Here is a 5,590-nt window from a genome sequence, read left to right as displayed (position 1 = left end):
TGGTCCATTGCACTTCCACTGCCAGGGTCTGGCTTCAATCCCTGCTCTGGGAACTAAGAACTCATGAACTGCAGACCATGACCTTCCCCTCCCAACCCCACCCTCCACCAAACTTAAACTTGGTAGGACTTCATCAATCACCAGATTACACAGGAGCCATGACTCTGGCTCAGGCAACTAGATAGATAGCAGTTCATTCCCTGTATGGGATAAGAGAGCAGGTTTATAGGGAAGAGCTGGAAGATGAATGTGATTTGAGATCACTGTTAACTATCCATGATGCTGTTCTGTTGGTACTTGAATGTATGAGTGTGAAACCCAAAGTAAAATCCACCTTGAAGATACGAATTTGGAAATCATCAGCCTTAGGTCTTATAAGTGACTGAGACATCCCAAGAAGCTGTGAACCATTCAGGTGGAACAGTGAGATTAAGAGGTAGAGTGGGAGAAGAGAAACCCGTAGCAAAAAGATGTCAGAGGGAAAAGATAGAAAACCAGAAGAGACCAGTGATGTGGAAGTCAAGAGAAGAGAATGTGGTTAAAAAGGGCTGGTTTACAGTGTCATGTTGTTGTTCAGTTACTAAGTTGTGTCTGACTCTTTGTGACCCCATGGACTGTAGCCTGCCAGGCTCCCCTGTCCACGGGATTTTCCAGGCAAGAATACTGAAGTCGGGTGTCATGCCTTCCTCCAGAGGACCTTCCCGACCCAGGAATTGAACCCATATCTCCTGCATTGGCAGGTGAATTCTTAACCACTGAGCCACCAGGAAAGCCATTACTGAGGAGCAAGTAAGTCAAGGGCTGAGAACTATTCATTGGATTTAGCTACAAGGAAGGTGTTTGTGACTTTGACAACTGCATTTTCATGGAGTGAGAGGAACAGAAGCCATTCTCTAGAAGTTTGAGGAAATCTTGAGGGTGAAGAAGTAGAGACCTGGAAACGTCAAATAGCTTGGTTATGGAGGGGCGGAGATGGAAAAGGAGAAGCGAGGGGGGGAAGGGAGGAAATAGGAAATGGGAGAAGTGCAAATGGGAAAGGAGGAGAGGGGAGAAAACGACAGAGACACAGGGTGAAGGAAAGATTTTTGTGTTTGCATATTAGAGCTACTTAAGGATGTTTGAAGGCTGAAAGGAAGGAGCCAGTGGAGGATGGAAGGTAATGGATAGAGTGTAGGATGTAGGAAACTGGATCCATAGCAAATGGAAAGAATTAGCCTGAGACAAGCTAATTTCATTGTAACTGAAGGAAAGGGAAGAAAAAAATGGTGTGGATATAAACAATGTTCACTTCAGTTCAGTTGCTCAGTCGTGTCCCGACTCTTTGCGACCCCATAGCCTGCAGCATGCCAGGCTTCCCTGTCCATCACCAACTCCCAGAGCTTGCCCAAACTGATGTCCATTGAGTCGGTGATGCCATCCAACCATCTCATCCTCTGTCGTCCCCTTCTCCTCCTGCCCTCAATCTTTCCCAGCATCAGGGTCTGTTCCAATGAGTCAGTTCTTCACATCAGGTGGCCAAAGTATTGGAACTTCAGCATCAGTCCTTCCAATGATAAATAATGTTGAAGGTAGGCAATTGACAGGAGAAGTTCTATCTAATGATTTCTTACATCTTCCTTCTGAAATGAGAGAGGGAAGTAGGAGAAGGAAGAATGGAAATTGGAGGAGCATGAAGGAGATTTGAAGTGGCTACTGGAGAGAATAGAGAGACTGCTGGGCAGCACTGAGGACCAGGTAAGGGTATAGAATATACTAGATATTGGCAACAATCTGCTTAGTCGTGTGACTTGACCATTAGCATTCGAACCCCCAAAATTGCTGTGGGGAGAAAGTTAGATGGATCTGATATTGTTATGTAGTTATGTTGGTTCCAAGTGACAGAAAACCCAAATAACAGTTTCTTAAGCATAAAAGGGGGCTTCCCAGGTGACTCTAGTGGTAAAGAACCCATCTGCCAATGCAGGAGATATAAGAGATGCAGGTTCAATCCAAGGATGGGGAAAATCCCCTGGAGAAGAGCATAGCAACCCACCCACTACAGTATTCTTGCTTGGAGAACCCCCATAGGAGAGGAGCCTGGCGGGCTACAGTCCATAGCGTTGCAAAGACGTGGACGTGACTGAAGTGACTTGGTATGCACACAAGCATGAAAGAAGTTGATTACCCTCTTACGTAAAAATCCAGGTAGACCAATGTGTCAAGAGTCAAAATTCCTTCTAGCTCCTTACTTTGCCATCCTCAGCATTTAGCTTCCCTGTCATGGTCTAATGTGGTTCCTCCATCTCCATGCATTTTGTTCGCATTGCAGCCAGCAAGATGAAGGACCAGAAGGGCATATGCCACTTCTACCTAAATCCACTGACCACAGCTTGGTCGCATGTCACATCTAGCGGCAAGGAGGCTGAAAATTTTAGTGTCTATCATGGATGACCATGTGACCTGTTACATTTTAAATTAAAAATTTGAGCCTAGACCTTGGGAGATACTAAGACTTGCTGGGTTTATCTGGGTAGGCACAACAGAATGGAGCTAGGAAGTAAATGATTGTCAAGAGGAATTTAAGTAGACAGAAGGGAGCCAGTCAAGATAAGGGAGGAACTGAGTGATCTGGTCATTTTTGTTCGGGTATCTATTCACCCTAGTATGGCTTCTGTTCTTTAAAGGAAGATAAACTCCCAGGTTCAGGGGGATGTGCCCTGGTTCTGAAGCCAGTATTTCTTGACAGGGACACTATTGGCATTTGGGACAGGCCAGTTCTTCATTGTACAGAGCTGTTGTACTTTGCAAGACATTCAAAGCTCCTAACTCCCACCCACTAAATGCCAGTGACCTAGTCATAACCACATGCCTCAATAATCTTAAGGAGGTGTTACCACTCACAGTTGAGAACAACTGGTCTAAATTAATCAAGGTAATCCCATCTGCTTCGCTACTGTGATTGGCTCAAGAGTGGACAGGTTTTTTAACCTTTGTTTTAAAAAAAATTTTATTTTTTTGAAGTTTAGTTGATTTACAACTTTGTGTTAGTTTCTGTGGTACCGCAAAGTGCTTCAGTTCTACATATATTAACATTCTTTTTCATATTCTTTTCCATCATGGTTTATCATAGGATACTGAATACAGTTCCCTGTGCTCTACAGTCAGAGCTTTTTGTTTACCCATTCTATGTATAATAGTTTGCATCTGCTAATCTCAAACTCCCAATCCATTTCTCCTACATCCCCACAGGAGACCCTTTTGAGGTGATGTATCTTGATTGGGGTGGTGGCTACAGGGACATACATGTTTGTCATAACCCCATCAAACTGTACATTTAATAGGGATGCAGTTATTGTTTGCAAATTATGCATCTTTCCTGGCCTTTTCCAGCTTCTAGAGCTGCTCTCCTGTGTTCCTTGGCCATGGCCTCTTCATCCATCTTCAAAATCAGCAGCTAGTATCGTGCTTAAACCCACTATTGTCGTCTTCTATCTCAAATCTATGTCTACCTCCCTATTTTTTTAATTAATTTATTTTTAGATGAAACAAAGATGAATATTTCTAATGCTAAAACATACAATTCATGAAGAAGATAGACATCATAAATCATTGGACACCTAACAACCTAATTTAGACCTTAGTGAATTAGCACATGCCAGTCTCCTAGTCACCGTGGTTGGTTCATTCTATTCCAATTCACAGAATGTTAAGATTTTTGTTTAATGCTTATAGACTCACTTCCTCTCAGTTCCTCTGGACATAATGACACTTGTGGGCCCAATTGCTGCTAACATCCAGCCTATAACCGCTAGGGGAATCAGTCCTAGAATGAAGCTGATGTTGAGGGTGGTACAGTAGAGAAAGAAAGAAACAGAGGCCTTAGTAATTCTGAAATGGAACCAACTCAAGGCCTTTGCCACTGCTGATGTTCAGTCCCTTGGGTCAGAAAAATACCCTTAATGTTCAAATTGGTTAGACTTGAGTTACCTGCTACTTGCAAGTGAAAATACATTAATAGAAAAGAGAAGCAAAGGAAGATTGGGCCAAGGGAGTAAAAGTCTAGGAAAGTTGTGAATGAGAGTAAAAGATGAGGTAGATAACAGACTTGGGAAGAAACCAAGGAAAACAGGAGAATGGATACCCTGAGTTTGTCTGGACATAAGATTTTATAAAAATTAATCTGTCTTTTCTTGGACTGGGGGCTGAGGGTAATCAGAACAGCTTTAGCATTGTACTAGGATAACCCAATGAGGTTTGTATTAACTCTAATGTTGAGAAGAAACTCAAGACCGATCCAAGGACACGAGCCAGTAGCTGGCAGAGGTAAGTCCTAGTGAGTCTGACTCCAGTACTCAAATCCTTTCCACTGAGTCCCCATTCCTACTTGATGCCAATCTGAAATAACCAGATCCAGCCCTCATGAATCCATTCCACACCTCAATCCAGGACGGCAGGCAAGACTGACTGGTCGGTAGGATTGTTTTCCCCCAGACAATGGATGGTCTGCCTACAGGATGTGCAGTACTGTGTTTAGGGTACGAAAGCACAGATGGGTCATGGGCTAGATGGCGAGGCAAGATAGCTTAGGAAACCAACATAAGCACAAATGAAAGTAACAACCCCAGGGTGCACCGAGGAGGAGTGGCCCCAAGATTCCTGGTGAGATAAAAAGTATTGAATGTTAATTGTCAAGCCCTGAATGTTAGATTCTGTGTATCTACATTTTTTTTTCATTTCAAAAACTTTTATTTTTTCCCATGTTACTTTATTTTTTGAATAGTTAATGCTTACACGTGGTACAAATGCAAAAGTTACAAAAGGTGTACAGTGAAAAATAGATCTTTCTCTCTTCTCTGTCCCCCAGCTACCATCTCTGGAGCCAACCAATATTGACAAAATCAATCCCTGCCCTCTCTGCTCCCCAGCCCACCCCCATTATAAGCTGAGGTACATAAGCTAAATTATCTTCATTCAGTAAAGATACCTTCCTAAGGTAGCAGCCTTGTAATGGACACATTTAATAAATCAGATTTACAAAAATACATGTGGTAACTATTGTCTATAATGACTTCTTGCTAAAAAGCCCCCATTGCTGATGCAAGTGGAAAACACTTGATCTTCTGTTACAGAAGCCTCTTTTAGATTTGGGCTTCTCAGGTAGCACTAGTGGTAAGGAACCCACTTGCCAAGGCAGGAGACATAAGAGATGTGGGTTTGATCCCTGAGCCGGGAAGATGCCCTGGAGGAGGGCATGGCTACCCACTCCAATATTCTTGCTGGGAGAATCCCAAGGACAGAGGAGTCTGGTGGGCTACAGTCCGTAGGGTCACAGAGAGTCAGACATGAATGAAGTGAGTTAGCATGCACACTTTTAGGCTTAAAACAGTCTCTCTTGAGAAATCACTGCACCTTTCAGGGTTTCTCCCTCATCCCAGGATTCTCCTCTCCCCATTCCCTTTCCCAAATGGTTGCCCAGGTGGAAGGCATGCTACAGGGGAGACACAAGGAAAGAGACCATGGTGAGGAAATTGTTCTCTCTGGCCTTTGGGCTGCATTCATTCCAGCTCCTGGCAGCCACAGTCTCCACCATGATCATCGGTGGTAAAGGTCA

The sequence above is a fragment of the Bos indicus genome, chromosome 11, assembly GCF_029378745.1.
Source record: "Bos indicus isolate NIAB-ARS_2022 breed Sahiwal x Tharparkar chromosome 11, NIAB-ARS_B.indTharparkar_mat_pri_1.0, whole genome shotgun sequence".
Taxonomy (NCBI): Eukaryota; Metazoa; Chordata; class Mammalia; order Artiodactyla; family Bovidae; genus Bos; species Bos indicus.
The sequence above is the reverse complement of the archived record's forward strand: the minus strand, read 5'-3'. Positions refer to the sequence as shown.